This window comes from Myodes glareolus, chromosome 4 (assembly GCF_982192425.1).
Source record: "Myodes glareolus chromosome 4, mMyoGla1.1, whole genome shotgun sequence".
In the NCBI taxonomy this organism is placed as follows: domain Eukaryota; kingdom Metazoa; phylum Chordata; class Mammalia; order Rodentia; family Cricetidae; genus Myodes; species Myodes glareolus.
Window position 1 is genome coordinate 76,694,414 of NC_142029.1, and position 21,813 is coordinate 76,716,226.

Here is a 21,813-nt window from a genome sequence, read left to right on the forward strand (position 1 = left end):
AGTGTGCACATGCACTTGCACACACATGACCATATGCATGTTTACACATAAGAGTGTATGTACATACAGCACTTAAAAACATAGGAGAAAGAGATTGTTGACATTGATGATGGGAGTGATGTGACCACGAGCCAGAGACCAGCAGCAGCCTAAAGACTTTGGGAGAGAGCAGGCCCAGGTTCTCTCCCGCAGCCTCGGCACAGAATGTGTCCCTGCTGACCCCTTGACTTTGTCCGGGACCCCGGGAAAGTAGAAAAGTGAGAATATATGTGATTTTTAAGGATCAAACAAGGATGAGAATTAAAAGGTGAATGAAAATAAATTAAAACCAAATTGATTTCTTATGTCTAATAGAGTTTTCCTTTCTGTCTTTTCCCCCTTGAAGCAACATTTGGCACGTGTAACAGTATACTGCCTTAAGTCACTCCAAAGAGTTAGAACTAACTGACGGAATAGTGGGGTGCAGAGCTCAGCTTCATTTGAGTTACCCCCAGAGTCAGTAACCTCCCAGTGCCTGTGGAGGGGCTCTGTCTTCCGTGTGTTCTCCCTGCTGCTCCGCATTGGTATCTGGTGCATTTAGGAGGCTCTCAACCCTCTGGCCCACCTCATAGAAAGCAGGTTTACCTTTAGGTTGAACCCAAAGTGTAAATATCCTAACAGGAGCCTTATTTGGGCAAGAGAAAAGCCCATTGTTATAGAACAGAAAGCTCCCAAACCTATCAATTAATCTTCGGCTATGGCCAAAGTAACCCCATTCAATCTGTCATTGGGGCTAGCTTCCAGTGTGTATTGGAGGTGGGAAATGGTGACAGTCACATGTGCCAGGATCGCTGGGCTGGAGGATGGCTCCTCTTGAGTGTTTACTTTAGTCAGATTCCCAAGGGTGCCCCCACAGTGATCAAAGGGCCCAGGCTCTGAAAGAGGCTGGGGCATCCAGATGGCTGCACAGAGGACACAGCCATGTGGAAGAATGGCAGTAGATGATGAGGGTGGACATCTGTCACCTGTGGAGTCCTGGGTGGTAGCTGTGCAACACCACAGTTTGGGGATCTCCTTCTGGAAGTGTGGGATCCTCTGCCCTTGCTAGGAGGCAGAACACACTTCCTCTAAAGTAGTGTACGGTGCATATCAAGGAGGAACGTGGAGGGATCGTGAAACCCTCACCGTCACACGTGTTCCACAGCTGTGTGTCTTACTGTCTAAACAGCAAAGCCAGGTGGGATTTGAGTTCTGGTTAAGACGGCCACACAGCCTTGGGCCCAGCTAGAAAGATCTTCAAGTCTTCCTTAGTAGCTATGTGTGTTGGTGACTTTGGTGGCTTTAGATTTTGCCCTGGGTCAACTGATGAGGGAGCGTTCCCTTCTCCTTTCTCTACTTTGTTTCTTCCTTCTTTCCTTTCTCTGACAGAGCCCTTGTCTTCTAAACTAAAGGATCATAGGTTTTGCCAGCCCAAAAGTGCATGTGGACACAGTGAAGTAAACAAAAGAAAAACAGCCTGGGTAGGGTGGCTCACAGCTTCAATCCCAGGACTCAGGAGGCAGAAACAGACAGACCTCTGTGACTTTGAGGCCAGCCTGGTCTACAAAGAGAGTTCTAGGATAGCCAAGGCTTCATAGTGAGACCCTGTCTCAAAAAAGAAAACAAAACACAAGAAAGGAAAGGAGGAAGGGGGAGAAAGAAAGAAGAAAGAAAGGAAGAATGAAAGAAAGAGGAAGAAAGGAAGGAAGGAAGGAAAGAAGGAAGAAAGGAAGGAAGGAAGGAAGGAAAGAAGGAAGGAAGGAAGGAAGGAAGAAGACAGAACTGTGATAACATATGACTCTATCCTCTAGGAACTGATGTTAAATGAGATTAGGCTTTGAAATGAGGAATAAAGGAAACAGCATCACCAAGTTGATGGCTGCTTGCCACCGCCGCTCCTCATCTGAGAAGTTCGTGTTTGAACTAGAGTTGGGCTTCCATTTGTGTACCATTAAAATAAGGAGAACAATGTGGGAGGGGCACAGATATCAGTTGCTTCTTTGTTCCTAACATATAGATATTGCATCACTGCCAGAGCTTCAAAAATGCTGAAAACCAGATTTTGCTTGGCATAAAACTTTGCCTGAGACCGGTTCTTAAAATCACATCATTTGTAAAATTCCACCTGTTCCCTTACACGCTTGATATTGACAAAGAATATTCTATTGACAAAGAATAGAAGCCACGTGGTCTCTTGTGTAGTCACATCCCCAGCCCTGGATACCTTTTTTTAAAATAAATTCTCATTCTACTGCCAGGAACCAATACACCCCACAAAAGCAATGCATTCTACCAGACAGGAAGAGGCAGGGAGGAGGAGGGCATTTGTTCTGGAGAGCTTGGCATGAGAGAGGCTCAGAGATAGCCTTGTTTAATCCTTACAAACCCCTTTGAAACATATCATGAGTTATTTCCGTCACTCTACAGTCTAGGAAGCTGTGGGCTCAGAGCTGGCCCATCTGTCCATCAGTCACTGGCTGATCTGGTTGTGAAGTCAGCTTCCCATGCTCTGTACCTGGGCCGCCATGCAGTGACTGGCTGTTCTAGGGCCTCTGGCTAAGGGATAGGTTTCATCCTTGGGCTCCATACAGCTCTGTATCATTGTTCAACTTCGGAGGCTTCACGGACATTTTCTCAAAAGATTTCCAGGATCCAGTAACCCAAGGTCAACGTTGATACCCCTTCCCTCTGTGCCAAGGTATGCCAGGGGGAAGCCTTTTCTAAAGATGACCCTGTCCTGCCTCCACCTTGGGAATACACATTCTTTTCTAGAGTAAGCAAGCTCCTTGAGGCCAAGGTCAAAGCCTTGGTCCCATGGGTCATTACAGTTTCAGCACAGGGCACGATGTCTCTGTTTTCTCTAGACTCAATAAACATTTCACAACTGAACAGTGATTCAGGCCTAAGAAACGCAGAGAAAATGGAAACTTTAAGTTCACACTACGAAAGGGACCACCTATTCCAAAAGAGGAAGATCATCTTTGTGAAGTTTTTAAAAAGATTGAATTTTATTTTTAACTGTCCCTCTGTGTGTCTGTATAAGTGCATGCTGGTGACTGCAGAGACCAGAAGAGGGCATCAGAGCCCCTGGAGCTGGAGTTACAGGTAGTTAGGAGCGAGCGCCTGAATGACAGTTCTGGACTCTGGTCCCCTGGAAGAGCAACACGTTCTCTTCCTGCCTGAGCTCTCTTTCCAGCCCATCTCCTTTGTGTTTAATAATACAGTAAACTTAGTATATTAGTCAGGGTCCTCCTAGAAAGAGAATCAATAATATATATATATATATATATATATATATATATATGTGTGTGTGTGTGTGTGTGTGTGTGTGTGTGTGTGTGTGTGTGTGTATGAGACCAGTTAGGGAAATTGGTTCATGGAAGGTCTGGATGTCCTAATGGTAAGCAGGGTGTAAGCTGGAGAAATAGCAAAGCTAATGGGAGAATTCAGGTAATGTCTGAAGTCCCAAGACCAGGGACACTGGTGACTGAGGGGACACGGCAGCTGTGTCAGCTCAAAGGAGAAATGGATTAGCCCACTTACAACTCTTTCTTCTCTTCAGGCATTCTGGAGACTGGACGAAGTCAACCCATGAGGGGGTGCCCCACCCATGATGGGGAGTTCCACCATGATGAGTCTTCTTTATTCTGTCTACAAGTCTAGCCTAATTGCCTCTGGAATTACAAACACACTCAAATACAATTTGGGTACCTCATAACTCTGTCAAGTTGAGCTCCAACATCAAATCGTTCATAGGCAGGAAAAGTAGGGCTATCTTTGAACATCAGTCATTATCAGGTTAAAGGTTCAAGGGTAAATGAAGGAAGGAATCTAACACACGTCTTTGACTTTAGACTGCTCCTTTGCTAAGACCCAATGAAAGATAAATCACGAGAATGACTGAGCCTACCTTCCCCCACCCGTCCTAGTCAATATTGGGCCTTACAGTGAGCTCTCTATGGCTTATGATGATAATCCCTGCTGTACATCTTATATCTCCAGTTTCTTCCTATAACCCTCTAAAAATGGAACAGTTTTATGAACTTATTTGGAAAACTAATTTTGACTCATTTTGTTTTCTTTTTGTTTGTTTCTTTGTTTGTTTTTCCAAATCATAGTCTTACTCTGTAGCCCAGGCCAGCCCGAAATTCATGTAGTCCAGGCTAGCTTTAACCATGCAGCAATTCTTTTGGTGTGGTCTCCTGAGTTCTGGGGTTACAAGCATGTGCCACTACACACAGCTGGAGAATTAGGTGTTGTGTATATGTACCTACATGCCTGTGGAGGCCAGCAGTCAATGCTGAGTGTCTCCCTCAATTGTATTCCATCTTATTTTTTTGAGACAGGGTCTCTCACTGAAGTTGGAGTTCACCAGTCGGCTAGGCTGACTGGCTAGCAAGTCCCAAGGAACTCCTGTGTTCATTTCTAAAGCACTAAGATTGCAGACCAGCACCTACCGTACCCAGCTTTAACACGGGTCATGGGGACCAGAACTCCCATCTTCATGTTTGCGTAGCAATCACTCCATTGCTTGAGGTATCTCTTGAACTCTGGAGAATTAGTCTATGATAACCTAGATGCCAGTCAATGGAGGAATGAATAAAGAAAAGAAAACTTCATAGAATGGAAAATTATATTATAGAACACAAAATTATATCATCATTGGTAGGAAAATGGGTGGAGCTGAAGGCATAATGCTAAGCAAGATGTTAAACCAGGGTCAGAAGGATACAGAACACATGCTTTGTCTGTATGTGGAGTCTGGTAAGATGAAAGGGGCATTAAATTAGAAGGGAGACTGTTGTTGAGGGACTGTCGTAAGGGGGAAGATGTAGGGAAAATGGTGTGAATAAAATTAAAATATGCCTTGAATGCCTTTAGTCCAAGTTCTTGGCAGGGAGAGACAGGTGAGTCTCCGGGTTCGAGGCCAGCTTGGTCTACTTAGTGAGTTCAAGGGCAGCAAGGGCTACACAGAAAAGCTCTGTCCTGGAAAACCAAACCAAACAAAAAAACTAAACAAAACTCAACAGAGCAAAAACAAAAAACAAAGTATGCTACGAACATGTATGAAAATGTCACAATGAAATCCATTATTCTCTATGATTAATATGCCACACTAAAAACTTGACACCACACTATAGGAAGATATACAATTATTATTTGTTAATGAAAAGGGTTAAAAGTGGGTTCAGGCAAGTAGCCTGAAACAGTGCTAAAGCTCGCTGGGTCTCTTGGCCCTTCCTCAGACTTCTCCCTAGCTTCCTTATCGGGCTCTGTGAACACTGCCGACAGGTGGGACCCCCTCAGCTGTTTGCCTCTGGACAGCCATGTTGATATTCAGTTCAACTTTGGTCACATGAGTCCTCCATACCCATGACTCAGAGAGTATCTCAGACCACCTGTTCTACACTGAGAGGAAGCCTTGGGAGGCAGCTCTGGCCTGAGAGAATTTACCCCCCATTTCATTTTCAAATTCTACTTTCTTTGGCCCAAGGTCCCCCACCTGCTCAGAGCTCAGCTGACTGAGGCAGGGGGAAGGCTGTCCTTGGATTGTTCTCACCGTGAAATAATTTCCAGCCGGCTCCGGCGGAGCCTCAGAACCACTCCAAGTGTTGTCTGGAGAAATCTTGCCCAGATATAACATTGAGACAACATTTAAAACCTCATTTAAGTGAACACAAAGAGAGGACTCCTGGGTAAAAGAGACTTAATTAATCTCGTTTCTGTGTAGATACTTTTAATTAAATGTAACTCCACATTCCTTGCAAGTAGATTGGAAGGGCCAGGCAGTGTTGCTACTTGGTGGAGCTGAGCACAGGGGGGCTGGCAGGTGGGCTGGGGCAATGAGACGCTCTGGAAGTGGGCTGCTGCCCTAGGGCTGGAAACGGGGTGTGTGTCTCTGCCTCCGTTCTACTTCCGTCTCAAGCAACAGGTGCCTCCCGGCGCCGGCTCCGGTCTCACCATCACATCTTGAGCGCCTCCTCTTTTCATGTCTTCAGTTCGAGTCCAGTCTCTTGACATTCTTTCTTGGATTACAGCAGTAGATCCCTCACCTTCTCTCCCCTCTCCACTCTTCACCCCTCCTGGTCCATTCTAACTTAGCTTGCTAATGGGCTCCTTTTCAAACCCCACTTTTATTGAAATAGCACACCTCTCTTCAATCATTCAACATAGCTTCCCATGTTCTCATTCAGTGGGAGCTTTCCCTCTTGGTGTGGCCAAACTATGATGTCCCAGCAGATAGCTAAAGCTGGGCCTGGAGAAGGGAATGAGCTAGGATGGAGCCGACAAGAAACCTCCTGGGGACAAAGAGGCCCAGAGTCAGGCAGGCTGTACAAATCAATTTGACCAGTCTATGAAAAGGGGAAGAATCTGGATATGAGTCCGTGGAAATTGAAGAGAGCAGAGGAGAGACAGCATTCTCATTAAAGTGGAGGCCCCCACATTTCATGATCCCAAGAGAGATCAACTAAAGGGAGCTTCTGGTGGTTGGTCTGCAGCCTTGGGCATAGAAGAGGGTGATAAAGACTGGAGTGGTCACAGTCAAAATTGGTCACTCACAGTAGTATCGCCATTCCTGTTGTATGGACTTCATCTACATCTTCCCTCCCAGACTGCAGGGGCCATTTACCTGAATTTTGGCCAAGGAAATATGGGCAGAATTGCAGCATGCTCAGATCTTCTCAGAGATAGTCTACATTGTCTCTTTTTGCTCCACACAGCTGGAAATAGGTTCAAGGAAGGATCTGGAAGATGACAAAGATGCTAGACAGATAGACTTGGAGCCTCCGGGTAACTTCAATGTATGAGATTGTGGCAACAGCGTACCGCTTGTAAGGTTTGAACATGTCCCTTGAGAGTCACAGGCTGGAACCTTAAGTCCTCAGTGTGGTGGTGTTGGGAGCTGGAGTCGTGTGTGTGTGTGTGTGTGTGTGTGTGTGTGTGTGTGTGTGTGTGTGTGTAGAAGGTATTTGGTTTGTGGGAGATGAATCATGAATAGATTAATATGTTCCTTGTAGGAATAAGTTAGCAGTTTTAGGCATTAGGGCCTCTTTTCTTTCACACGTTTCTATCTGCTCTTCCTCCATTAGGCTCCCACTAAAAAGCCAGGCAGATGCTAGTGGGATGCTCTGAAGATGCCATAGACCCTGGAAGGATGAACCAAAATAAATTACTTTTGCTGTGTGTGTTTGTGTGTATACATGCATGCATACATGTATGTATGCATTCATGCATGCATATATGCATGAATACATATACACACACATACATACTATATATACATATGTGTTTATATATGTATATATACACACACTTAGTCTTGAATGTTTTGCTATAGCAACAAAAAGAGGAAGAAGACATCAAGCCACTGAGATGAGGGGACTGAGACACCAGCCACCCCTCTCATAATTAAGACAATAATCTTTTGCCATAAAGAATCTCTTGGGAGAAGAAGAAAGTAGGTCTAGACTGGGTTCCTTCAGCAAGGGCCTATGAAGGTCTTGTCACAACCATGGGACCACTCGCCACACAAATGCATGCCAGCATTGTCTTCTAACTCTGAGGGGCCTCAGTGGCCAGAAGAGAAAATCTAGACCAGGCTCTACCTCAGAATGAAGGATGGGATACACTAGCTGCCGGATTCCACAGGGACATGACTGCAAGACCACAGACTGTAACCAATGCCGCTGTGCTTGGCACTCACAGTTGTGTGTGCCGATTGGGGTAGCAGCTTCAGGCGGAGGGGTATGCTCGGATCTGCTCTCCGTGCGACTACTCGTAGATCATGGCTGAGTGCCGAAATGCTAACCACTCAGCTAAGCCATGCGAGCACACTGAAGTTTCTGCTTTCTGGCACATCTAATGTTGCCTTAATCAAAGCAAGCGATGAGCCCAGAGTCAGCGAGGCCGAGTTGTTTGCTCTGGGTCCAGTGAGTCACTCAGGGGTAGAAAGGGAAGGAAAGGAAACTTGCAGGCTTGTAGTTCAGGGGTGGAAAGCTTGCTAGCATGCAGGCAGACTCTGGGTTTGAATCCTAATTTAAAAAAAAAAAAGGCCTTTAATAAGTCATTCCTGCCTAGAATTCAATGCCCCTGGGCCTACAAGCCTGGTGTTTGGGTAAGAGGCATTGTACCTGTGTAGATGCACCAGGGAATTGTGGGAAATGGAAACAGGCTGTGGAGAACAAAACTCCAGTCTCTTGTCCTGCTGCTGGGTGGCCGAGGACCTTCGGAAAGTCACTTCTCTCTGGGCTGTACTTTAATTATCTGGGCCGTGAGCGAGATGGGCAGAGTGATTTCTCCGATCTTTTCAAGCTCACCGCCCTGAAGACCTTAAGCAAATACCCTCCGTGACCCTAAACTGTGGTCCTTCGGAGGCCGTTTTCTCCCAGCCGGGCCCATGTGCTGTGTGGGTCCTGTACAGTCTGGGAAAACGCGGCTTTTGCAGAGCTGTCCCGGGAGGGAGCTGGGGAGAGGAGGCTGAGTGCGGGCTTGAAGTGTATTTCTCTGTGCTTCTAAAAGCCCTTAGATCAGGCTGCTCGGGGCCTGATAATTTTTCCATTAAGAGGAAATAATTTTCTGGGTCTGTTTTGGTTGTATTTATCTGCAGTTGACAGCGTCAGCCACCTCAGCCGTGACACACTGCCCACCCCCCAGACCAGACCGTGTACTTATGGGGAAAAGAAAGGGGCAGAGGTCTTGCTTTCTCCCGACTGGGATGAAGGGGAACAAGACACAAAGTGACCCTGGTATCTATCTCGTGTGACCCGTGGGTGACCTCAGGCACCTCCTCCAGCGCCATTTCATCCCTAGAAAAGAAACGTAAACAGTAACCCCCGCCGTGAAAACCCCCACCCTGCGCTCCCCACCGCAGCCCCCACCTGCTGCCTATCGTTTCTCCTAAGCCAGCCTGACAATAACCATTCATCACCAAAAAGAAAACAAAGTACGGAGAAACAAAAACCAATCTAAGGCCGCAAATTGACGTCAAACTTTGAAAAATGGACTGTGAGATGGGGCGCGGTGTGCTCTGTCTGCCTTCCAGAGCTTTCCAGAGGGGCTGGCACCTCCTTGTCTCCAACCCTCAGGTGCCCTGTGCTCGGTCTGCCTTCCAGAGCAGTAGGGGCGGGGCACCTCCTTGTTTCCAACCCTCATGGCCTCAAGTTCAGTTTGGAGGTAATTACAGCTGGGTTTCAAAGGTAACACTGGAATGGGCACGGTGAGTCTTCCAAGCTTCCCCTGAGCATTGTGGCAGGCAATAGCCACCTCTTGCATTGGTAGGACTGCTGTCTTGTAAGTAGGACTACAGAGGCTGGGCTTATGACAAGGTGACATCGGCTCCATGACACCCTTCTGGATTCTGCTCTCTTGGGAGTTGGGGTATAAGATCCTGGTAGATCTGGCTTCAGGGGAGTCAGAGGAAGAGAGAAGTCAGAGATAGCGATAGCTTACACGTGTGTGCGTGGAAGCTTTAACCAAGTTCAAATGCCTTTCAAGGACATGACCTCGTTGGGAGGCGAGCTGTGGGTGGACAGCTGATCCCACTGCACAGCAAGGAAAATAAGGGACTGCCATCTTCCACGTTCCATGACCAGCCCAGAATCACACAGAGTTCGCAGACAGGGTCTCCTACTTCCCCAGTGGGCAAAGTCCCAGAGAAAACCAGGAATCCTTCAAAGAAGTTCCTGGGAGAGAGACCGAGGTGGCAATGGGTCAGAGACAGATGGAACATTTTTCTCCTGGGATTTGTCTGGGGGACTTGTTACCTGTCTATCCCTTAGACTAGTTCTAGGGCAAGATGGAAGGGGTGGTGATTGGTCCAAGATAATGATGTGTGAAAGATTGTTTCTGTTTCCCAGAAAGCACCAGTCTCCTTTCTTCCCTCCTCATCCTCCCCCTTTTGGTTTTTTTTTCTTTGCCTACTACTCTACACGGATCTATGGTGGACGGTGGAAGATTGTGTGTAGGTCGTTCTGCAGGTCGCAGGGCGATGCTGACAGACCTCCTCCCCCTTTTGTTCCTGATCCTCCTTCCTCTTCCGTGCCCCCCCCCCATCTTCTTGGAGTCAGGTACTAATTCTCCAAATGGGTACCCAGTGCCTTTGGTCTGTTTCCAGATGATGTGGACTTCCTACCAAACAGCCCATGTCATTGAAGAGTGGGTTGAATACTACAGACATCATCCATACCCGCTTCCTTCCAGCCCTCAGCCAATCACTTGGTCATTGTCCATTTGCTCAGGGACTTGAACTCTGTAAGAAGACTCAGATAATCTGACACGTAGAACAAACGCAGGCTACCCAGGTTTGAATCCAGGTCCCCCCTTGAGCCTTCCTTCTCCAGGCAAGCTAATTAACCTCTCTTAGCTTCAGTTTCCTTATCTGAGAAATGAGCATAATAATACCTCATAGGGTTATTGGGAGCTTCAGATGAAGTTATGTAAAGAACTTAGCACAATGCCTGAAGCATAATAAATATTCAATAAATGTTAGTTATTTTTGGCTTTTAAACCTATTCATGATCCTGTCTTGGTCGAGGCTAATGAATCACTCCAAAGTTAAAATAGATGCGTTTTTTGTAGCAATCTAATTAAGAACAAAGGCTTTTACTCCTTGAATCGCACCTTTGGAAGAGACCCTCTTTGGTACTGGGGCCATCCACCTCAACCCTCAGAATCTGAGCCAGGCTCTCAGTGTGGATAACCACATGGACATCTAGATCTGTCTGTCACCATTCCCATGTGAACCAACAAGTTCTGGAACCTTCGCAGCACAGGATCAAAGGGGCGTGAGTGGAGGAGAGCAAACGGGGAGGCGTTATAGATGCCTCTGGCCTGGCTGCTGTTGCTGCAGAGAGACAGAGGCTCCAGGTGGGGTTTGGGATCTGAAGACTGACCAGGATTCAAATCTCCCCTCCTTCTTTGGGTTCTACTGTAGTGTGCCGGTTGTTTCTTCTCAACTTCATACAAGCCAAGTCACGACGTCTGAGAAAAAGGACCCCTACCGAGAAAATGCCTCCATCAGATTGGACGGTAGGCAAGTCGTTGGGGCATTTTCTTGATGGATTATTGATGTGGGTGGAGTCAGTCCCCTGTGGGTGAGGCCACTTCTTGGGCAGGTAGTCCCAAGCATGTACAAGAAAGCAAACAGAACAAGTGAGAAAGCAACTTTCCTCTACGGCCTCTGCTTCAGTTCCTGTCTAAGGTTCCTGCCTGTCTTGAGTTCCCAACTTGAGTTGCTTCATAATCAGGATATATGAGCCAAACAAACCCCTCCCTCACTAATTGTCTTTAGTCGTGCATGGTGTTTTTCATGGCTATGGAAACAAACCAAGACATGTAGATATCATATAGTTCTCTGGCCATTTATTTTCTCCTAGGAAATGCTAGGAATGCATAACACAGATAAAAAGCATTTTGTTAACGATCTACACTGAGGTACTCTTTTTCTTCAGATAGCATGAGCCTGAAGTCAGAAGAACTTGAGATTTTGAAAGATTTTTTTTTATAGTGCACATGAACACCCTTGCCTGTTTATTCTTTCCAGAGCCATTGCTTGTAAGAAGCAGAGATTCCCAGAGCCTGGGGAGATGGCTCAGCTGGCAAACAGCTCATTGTGTGAGCATACAGACCTAGGTTTGTGTAACATAAGGGGGCCTGCTTGTTGGGGTTTCTGTCCCGCCAGGTACCCCACAGCCGGCAAGTCCCAAAGAAAATAACACAGAGATCTCTATAAGTTATAAAGCTGATTGGCCCATTAGGTCAGGCTACTTATTAGTTCCTGTATCTTATATTAATCCATTATTCTGATCTATGTTAGCCATGTGGCTCAGTACCTTTTTCAGCGGGGCAGATCACATCCTGCTGCTTCGGTGATCTGGGCAGGAGTGGGAGTAATCAACTTCCTCCTCTCCAGAATTCTTCTGCTCTCCTTGTATCATTTCCACTTCCTGTCTGGTTTTCCTGACTACACCTCCTGCCTGGCCAATCAGCATTTATTTAAAATGTGATTGACAGAATACAGACAATTCTCCCACACGAGGTTTGGATTCCCAGCACCCATGTCAAAAACTGGGCACGGTGGAGGACACCTTAATCCTAGTGCTAGGAAGGTGGAGACAGAGGCTCCCTGAAGCTTACTGGCCGGGCAGAGCTCAGCGAGAGGTCCTGTTTCAAAAACCAAGGGGGAGAATGATGGAGGAAAACACCTAGTGAGGACTTCTGGCTTCCACACCCATGCACAGCTGCACACCCACAGATGCACACACCCGCGTGAGCATGTACATATTACACATACACACAAGCACACACACACACACACACACACACACACACACGCTTGGTAGAGACTTCTAGGACACCACTGTAGTGTGCATGGAGAGTAAGGGTTGATAGGGATAAGGGTCTCAGAGCTGCAGAGTTGCAGGGATTGTGGGAAGGACGGAGGTAAGGCTGGTTCAGCGGTAGCTGAGCTGAATCTCTGCCCTCCTACAGGAGCTTTGCTTATTCCACTCTGTCTTTCTTTTTTTTTCCTTTCTTGGTACATTTGCCCTATCCTCTCTCTGCTCAGCCTACTCCATGTGCTTCTCACTTCCACACACCTTATAACCAAGCTATCTGTGCCCACGGATTCCCTAGTCCTGTCTCTGTTCCGCCCACTGTCATGGATGGCAGCTCCCTCTCCGTCCCATCAAACTTCAGAAGGGACCTGGTCTTTACTCTTCCCCCACTGACCACGGGCCACTGACCACAGGCCACTTTGTGGACCACCTTGAGTGTCCTGTTCACCCTTTCTCGTTTACCAGTTGCTGGAGAACAGGGTCAGGAACTCTTAGGTGAGAGGAGTTCTGACCTGGAATGGTGTATTAACAACTTTTCTCATAATTGTGACCAAATATTTGGCAGTAAGCAACCAGAGAGAGGGAGGAATTCATTCAGGTCCTGGTTCGATGGCATACAGACCCCTGTGATGGGGAAGGGATTGGCACCCAGAAAGCAGGGAGGATAAAATCCAAAGATCACATAGATTTCTGCTTTATCTCTTTTTATGCAGTCCAGGACCCCAGTGGGGGGATGGGAGCACCCATATTCAGAGTCTTCTTTCTGCCTCTCAGTCCTTGCTGCGAAAGCCCTCACGAGACACACTCAAAGGTGTGCCTCACCATTAAGACACCAGAATGTGTGTCTTAATCCAATCAAGCCAACATTCAAATTTAGCCAGCACAAGCCGGTTCCCCCTAGAATAGGCTTTAGATGGGATAGTAGACAAGTCACCTCCTCAAAATGTCCTGGGTTCATCATCTGGAAAATGGGTGTTGATGAAGATTAAATGGGGGAGTCACCGAAGTCTGCCAGTCCTCTGATCTAACCATCCTGTCCCCTCCCAGGGCCTTTCGAGTTTCCAGCATCCTTCTCTCTCACCTGGGTCAACACAGCAGCTCCCCCACTAGGCTCCTTTCTCCAGGTTTACCTCTTCTCCGTGGGATCAAACCTATTCCCCACCTATTGCCATCTTGATTTTGAAATGTGAATTTGAGGACCTACAAGACCAACTGCTGGTGAAGATGGGACAAAACCAGACATCTTCTTTTTTGCTGATGGGTTTGGGTAGTTCTATGAGAGAGTTAGCGAGAGTCAAGGCAGGATATCTGTCATGACGAGAAGATCGTAACTTTTGATTCAGCATTAGCATTTTCAACAGATACATCCTATGGAAACAAAAGCATTGGTATGAAAGACTGCCAGATTGGGCTGCTTGTTATAAAGCATGACTCTAGGTAATGACATAATTGTAAATAACCTGGCGATCCAACACTAAGTATCTGAATACACTTGATTGACCCATACCTTAGAAAACGCATACCCTTTATAATGAGTCAGTCCTGTAACTGTTGACAAGGACATATTGCAACATGAGTTAAACAGGTTGCTTTATAAAGAGTATCATTCAGCCGGGCGGCGGTGGTGCAGGCCTTTAATCCCAGGACTCAGGAGGCAGAGGCAGGCTGTGAGTTGGTGAGTTTGAGGCCAGCCTGGTCTACAAACTGAGTTCTAGGACAGCCAGGGCTACACAGAGAAACCCTGTCTCAAAAAAACAAAAAAAATAAATAAATCATTTATATTTTTAAAGGCATCCAAGTGCACATGATGAGCATGGAAGGAGGGGCTAAAAAAAAAACAACGGGTGCCTTGAGTGGTATAAAGCAGAAACCCCTAAGCTTTAACAGCATTGGTTCTACGGTTTGGGTGGAAACGCTGCATGCTTATATTGCACATTTGACGATACTTTATGGAGATGATGAAAACTTTGACAGAATCTAGAGGAAACAGGCCACTTGAAGGTTATTGGTGACCCTGGACCCTTTCTCTCTACTTCCTGTCCACCATGAGGGGCACAGCCTCGTTCTCCGCATGTTCCGGCTGCCACAGTTTTCTGTCTCACCATGGGCCCAGAGTCAGTGGAACTAAGGGTCGTGAGCTAAATAAAGTCTCTGTAACTGTGAGCTGAAAGGGCTCCTTCTGCCTGGACCACAGATGTGAGGAACTGCCTAAAACAGTCATAGATACCTAGCAGGCTGGTGACAGGGGCCAGATGTCTGGGCCTCCCCAGAGTTCCTGACCATGCAGGGGTGGAGTGACCAACAATGGGCCTGATGAACATATACCGAGTGACATTACTGCCACCATCCTAGGGAACACAGTGGTGCAGCGTGGAACAGGGGTGGGGCGATAGATGTGGGGGTGATTAAGGACTTAACCTTTATACATTTCATATTCTTTTATTGGTTTTAGCATGATTCTGTCATCGTGATCAAGTTTGATGTGAGATCTGGTTTTTTTGTTTGTTTGTTTGTTTGTTTTTTAGAGGAGAACGTACTAAAAATAAGAAGTGAAAGAAAACAAAAGAGCTGTCTGCCTAGTTCAGGTCATGTTCCCCCCGCCCCCCAATTCCCTTCCCTGGCTTCCCATGGCCTACAGAGTAAAGTCCGAACTCATCTGCCTGGCAGCAGGCCTCCTGGCACTGCCCAGCCTCACCTGGCAGTGTTCAACTGACCTGCCCAGGAAGCACCAAGTTGCCCATCCTTCCCCAGGGAGCCATGGTTCCCTCCCTCCTCCCCTTTCCTACATTACATAAATATATAGAGCTTTTTTTTTTTCTTCTTCTTGATTTGCTGGGGATGGAACTGATAGCCTTGTGCTAAGGAACTACTCTACCACTGAGCCCCACCCCATCCTATCCGTGGGCTTTTCTTTATGTTCCTCGCACTAGGAACAGCCTGCACAGATACAGTCAGGTGCTCAATACAGGTTAGGGATTAGGGAGGACAAACGAATGAACAACTGGTACCCAGGGAAAACCTCTGACGTGGACCCTCTTTTTAGGTACCCTGCTCCGCTTAGCATCTTCTCCCAAGGGCTGTCTCTCTTTCCCCAGGTGCTACTTTGTCAAGGAACCGGCAAATAAACCCCAGACGGCAGGAGGGCAGAGGCAGGTGTGAGGGAGCAGGGTGCGCTGCAGCCCCACCTGCTTCTCCTCCAAGCTCTTCAACCTGCTCAGCCTCCCTGAGCCCACTCAGTCTAAGTGGGTACTAGTGACGGGAGGGTGGAGGATGCAGGGAGGTCCCAGCATGAGGCTGTAAGCAGCCTGCATCCTTATGCTAATTTGTCTTTGGAGCAAGGATGTGTGCTTGTACGGATGAATGGGCACCTATGGATGTGGGGGTGTGAGCATGTGCATACTCATCGGTAATTAATTACAAAGCCTCACGCTCGCGTGGTACTTTACAGTTTATAAAGCATTTCACGTCCATTATCCTATTAAGTCCTCGTTAAAAAAAACCCCGTGACTTATGCCGTGATAGTTATTTACATTTTCGTAACGGGCGAAAATAAGCCTTAGAGAGTTTAAGAGGCTCGCTTCAGGCGGCACCTTGAGGGAACTCGGGGAACGAAGAGTAGAGGTGTCCCTGGCCGGGTGTCCCCATGTTGACATTCCTCCTGGTACTCAGGGTGGCAGAGAGGAGGCACAGCATGCCTTCACAGCGTCACCTGGTCACCCCACTTGGAAGGAAACTGCTCCAGGTCCCCATCCCCTGATGGTCAGCGCGTCACTCACTGGACCGTGCTGGTGAGCGGCGCAGGCACAGTGGGGAGTTTATGTGTTCGCAGGAGGGAAGGAACCTTAATGGACCAGAGGTCACACTTTGAAGTCTAGTAGGTTTGGGTCCCAATGTTGTCACTGTTTCTCTTCCTAGCCATGGACTGTTGGGCAAAGCACTGACCTTCTTGATTCCTTAGTCACTGTATCTGGAAAAAAATAAAAGAAATGGATCTTGCTGACCTTGACTGCTGGGCTATTGAACGGCGAGAATGCCCTATAAGGGTCTGGTGCATAGCCAGTCCTCAACAGCCACAAACCATCATTACCTCAGATGATGCAGCCAGGGAGGGGCTCTCAGATGAGCGACCTCTTTTACTGAATCTTGCTTGGGTGTCCCTGATTTGCAAAGGCATCAGGGGATCTAGGTGAAGCAATCCCTCTATTTGTCTCTGGGACCTAGCTTCTCTCGGATGTCCTGTATTGGCTACTTTCCATGTTGCCATGACAAAATACCAGGCAAGACACCCCAAAGGAGGAGGAGTTTATTTGGGCTCACAGCTTCAGAAGATGTGACCCCCCCGTCATAGTGGAAGGGGTGACAACAGGCTGTGATGGTAAGAACATGCTGTGGCCGTTTCTTCACGTGGTCAGAAGGCAGTAAAAGCAGGGCTCCAATCTGAAGGTGTGTACAACCTTCAATGTCCCCTCCCCAGGAACCAAAGGCTCCACAACTTCCCCACATCTGCACCAGCTGAATCCGCTGGGGTCCAAGAGTTCAAACAGACACTATGTGGGGTATCTCCCTGTCAAATCACAGCAGGAAGGTAAGAGCTGGCTAGCAGGAAGAGCTCCGAAGGAGGCCAGGCTCCTGAGGGCCCCGGGGCAGCCAGAGGAAGAGGGTGTGGAGAGTTTGGAGAAGAGGGTGGAGACAGAGACAGGGAGTGTAGCATCAGGCCGTAGTTGGCACTCAGAGAAGGGGGTGAGTATCAGACAGGAGCCTCAGCCCCTTCGAGGCTGGAGGGTGGAGCCCATCGTGAATGTCCCCCTGCTCTTATTTGCTCCCCCATCCTTCACGCTCTGACAGGTTTTCTTAGTTCCTGGGATTCAAAGCCAGGAGAGCTGGTTGGACCATGTTTTCTTTACATACTACCTACGTGACCTCAGCCTAATCCCTGAGCCCCTCTGGGCTGCATTTTCCACCTCCGTAAAATGGACAATGTCAACAATGCCCAACTTGAAAGTTTGTATCATGAAGATTGGATGGAGCGATGTCCCTAGCCTGCGCATGAAAGGAAAGGGACAAGACTGAGTCATTGTTCCCCAGTGAACATGACCTTCCTGCCTATCTCCTCTCTCCGGACATGGAAATGACCATGTGCCCACAGAAAGCTGAAGAGATGCACCTGTGTGAAGAGGCGATTTTCTCTCCTTTACTATGTTGGCAGAGCATCAGCTACAGTGGAAGCTGTGCCTTCTGGGAAGAAATCTGGCCACAGTGACAGAGGCAAGGTGCCTCAGAACCCAGAGAGAAGAGGGAGAAGGGTCCCGAGGCTTCCTCCACGAGTCCTCACCTCCTCTGGTCTGTCTTCAGTGTCCTTCCAAGAGATCATTCTGGAATGTTCAGGATTATCTTTAATTCTCCTTTCTTCCTCCTAGGCTCAACCTGTGATTCTTTCAACAGATATTTTTTGAGCACCAACTACATGCCAGATGCTGTTCTGTGTCTGTAGATACACCCTTTCTAAGACCTTCCCTTAGGGCAAACCCAAGTGTTATAGAAAGCCTATGACAAGAGGCAGGGCTATCTCAGCTGATGCTGAGAACAAACATAAGGGGTGATATCCAGCATTCTTATTTGACAGATTGAGGTCCAGGGGTCAGTGATTCTGAACTCCCAGCCACATCACCTAGTTAGTGGGGAACTGGAATTGAACTCTGAGCGTTAGGCTTCTGAGATTTAGTTCTGCTATTATACTCTGACTTTGTCCCTAGCTAGGACTGTGCAGGGACATCCTCACACTGCCCAACCCGTCATCCCCGACACTACCACCAAACCACTTTTCTTAGATGCCACCTCCCTGGGTGACTTTCAAAGGCCCTCTTCTCTAATTTCTTCACTCTGGTGGTGGCCCCCTGTCCCCAGCTACGGCCACAACTTCCCTCACTTTTGTGTGACTTCCCTTGTAGCTTCTTTTACTTTTCCAAACCATGAAACACTCCCCTCCTCTGTGTCCCCTCCTCCTCCAGTCATATCAGGTACAACGAGCTGGACTCTGAAGCTCGCTGCTTCTGCACCCGTCAACACTGTCCAGCCTGGGGAAGTTCCTATTCTTCTCCTTCCCTTTGAACATCCACCCTCCCTCTCTCCTCTCTGAGAAGGCTTGGCCTGATCCTGCCAAGAAACCGAGCAGGGAAAGAGTCTACCTGCAACTTCTGCTTCAGGAAGCAACTCACTACCTCCTTGAAAAGGAGAACAGGGAGAATGAAAGGCAAGTTGGCAACTCAGTGCATCATCTAGGGGGCCAGGCGTGGAAAAAGGGAAGGGCCAAAGAGGCAGTGCTCAGAGTAGAGATTTTGTTTGCTTTGTTTTGTTTTTTGCTTTTTCAAGACAAGGTTTCTCTTTGTAGCTGTGGATGTACTGGAACTCACTCTGTAGACCAGGCTGGCCTCGAACTCACAGACCGGCCTGCCTCTGCCTCCTGAGTACTGGATTAAAGGCGTGCGCCACCACTAAAGCACCCTCTTCAAAACTCTAAAATCTGAAAGGCTCCCAAATCTGAAACTGTGTGTGTGTGTGTGTGTGTGTGTGTGTGTGTGTGTGTATGTGTGCATGTGTGTGTGTTGGGGGATGCAAGGGCATGGATGTGCACCCTCTTGCACATGTGAAGGCCAGAAGAGGACATTGGGTGACCGGCTCTATCATTCCCCCACCTTGTTTCCTTGAGTCTGGGTCCCATCCAGTGAACCCCAGGGATCCTCCTGCCTCTGTCCTCATAGCTCTGACTTTACAGGTGCACATGCTGCTGTGCCTGACCTTTTTTGTGAGTGCTGAGGATCCGAACTCAGGTCCTGATGCTGTGCAGCAAGTACCCTTAGCTCACTGAGCCATCCCTTAGCCCCGCCCCGCAAATCTAAAAGTTTTGAATGATGACAGTGTGAGAGTTCACATCTGATTCCAAGTGAAGAGTCAAAATCCGATTTTAGGTGTCCTGAAAATGTCTAGAACCACGGCTATGCATGTTGGATGTGTGGGAAACACCTGAAACATTGTATTTAGACTTGGGTGACCAAGACATCTCATTATGTATATGGAATATTCCAAAATCTGGAAAAATCCAGTATCTGAAATCCTTCTTGTTTGAGTATTTTGAAGAAGTGATACTCACCCTGTCCAGGGAGAAATATTTGGGGGCTGTTTTCCCTTCCTAAGCCACCAATGGAGAGGCCTGCCCAGAAGGGGAACTGGCCTTGGCTCCCCCACCCTGCCCAGGTTGTCTAAGGTTTAACAAGACAGAAGATTTGCTTATCGAATTTGAAATGTGGAAAGGGTCCAGGGGGAAGGTGAAGAATATCAAAATTCTTGCCAGGAATGAGCAAAGAAAGATTTCTGTCCATCTGTCTGGAGGTCTGGGTCTGCTCTAGTAGCAGTGTGTGTGTGTGTGTGTGTGTGTGTGTGTGTGTGTGTGTGTGTGTGTGTGTGTGTATGTGTGTGTGTGTGCCCTTCTGTCCTCCCTAACTGTGCATGGATGCTAAGGTACCTAAGAAAGGCTGTGTGCCCATCCCTTGGAATGCTCCCTGCTAATGAAGGAGGCATTACAATGCTGCTCCCCCAGGGCCCTGAGCCCAGGATCACATCTCCATTAATACACTCCTGGAGTTCATTGTGATTGGCGTCGCTACAATAAACAGTAAATGAGTGAATAATAATTGGCCATCTATTTGACAGTGTTTCTGAGGTTGCCATGGCAATCACACCTTTTATTAAGCTTTATTAAGCTGCAACATAGGGAGTGAGGAGGTGGCAGCCCTAGCACCCTGGGCAGCTGCAGCGAAGTCTGACCTGTTCTGTGATCTTTTTGCAGCAGGGGGTGGGGTGGGGGGTGGGGGTGGGGGAGGGGACTAGCTGTAGGTGCAGGTGCCAGGCTTGGGGACACTCCCTTTTCATTGATTTTGTTTTTTTAAACAATTCACCTTTGGGAACATTTGGGAGAGACTATTTAATGCCCAACTAGAGATGTGAAAGTGTTGTTTCCATCTTCTCTTTTCTTCCAATATCTGAGAAGTGAGAATTGAGGCTCGGGGACCAGATGATGTTATTTTACTGTTGCCCTGAACATTTCTCCCTGAACCATGGTAACAATTAAACTGAAGACCAATCTGGGAATGAGAACAAGGATGGAAAGCACTCTGGGAAGGAAGGTGCTGTTATCTATCCTGCCGGCTCCTCCCCAGCCTCTGTTGATGAGTTCTGCATCCCTTTATGCACAGGGGAAGGGTCCTGAGGGGCAGCCCAGGACACCATCACTGTCCTTACTGTCCACCAGGAGCAGGACTTGAAGACTTCTCAGTGTCAGCAGCATTTGCACATACAGAAGAAAGGAGCATGCCTGCATCCTCGGACAGTACCGTATCCCCCCCCCCCCACTTCTCTCCTCTCTCTTCTCTCTCGCTCTCTCTATCTCTCTCTTTACACACACTAACACACACACACACACACACACACACACACACCCCACAGAGACAGAGACTAGAAGTAGAAACTTATTACTCTCATTGAGGCTCTGCCCTTCCTTAATTCACATGTGTTGTGTGTGTGTGTGTGTGTGTGTGTACTTGTGCAAAGGCCAGAGGAGGTTGTAAAGTACCCTGTTATATTACTCCGCGTCTTGCTCCTTTGAGACAAGATCTCTCACTGAATTTGGGGCTCGCAGGTTAGCTAAGCTGGTGGCCCATAAATTACAGAAATCCTCCCGTCTTTATCCCTTCCCCCCAAAGTGCTGGGGTGCCACATTTGCCTTTGTATGTGAATGCTAGAAATTTGAACTTGGGTCCTCACACTTCTATGGTAAGGGTTCTTACCCAAAGAGCCATCTCCTCAGCCTTCCATCTTATGAGACAAACTCACTCACTGAACATGGCTCTACAATCCAGCTAGGCTGGCCGAATACCAAGCCCCAGGAATTCTCTGGTTTCCTCTCTCCAGTGCTAAGGTTATGGGTGCATGCCAGACTGTTTAACAGATTTTTTAATTAATTATTTTTTCTTTATTTTATGTACATTTTCTCCCATGGGCATCAGGCCCCCTGGAACTGGAATTATAGACAGTTGTGAGGTGCCATGTGGGTGAAACCAGGTCCTCTGGCAAAACAATCAGTGCTCTTAACCTCTGAGCCATCTATCTAGCCCAGTGATCTACATCTTCTAGCAAGGCTTCATCACCCAGGCTCCCCCAAACATCACCACCAACTGGAGACCAAGTGTTCAATTGTCTGAGACCCAGGCGGCGGACTTCTCATTCAAAACACCACAGTATTTTATTTGGCAAGCAATATTGTTTGATCTAAATTCTACGGGGTGATGGGTTAATATGTGAAGGATCCCACAAACACACACTTCCAGAGTGCTTTGAGTAGGTAGCACATGGGACCCCAAACTGAAGAAACAATCCCTAGACAGCACAAGATCTTCAGCAGCCAGTT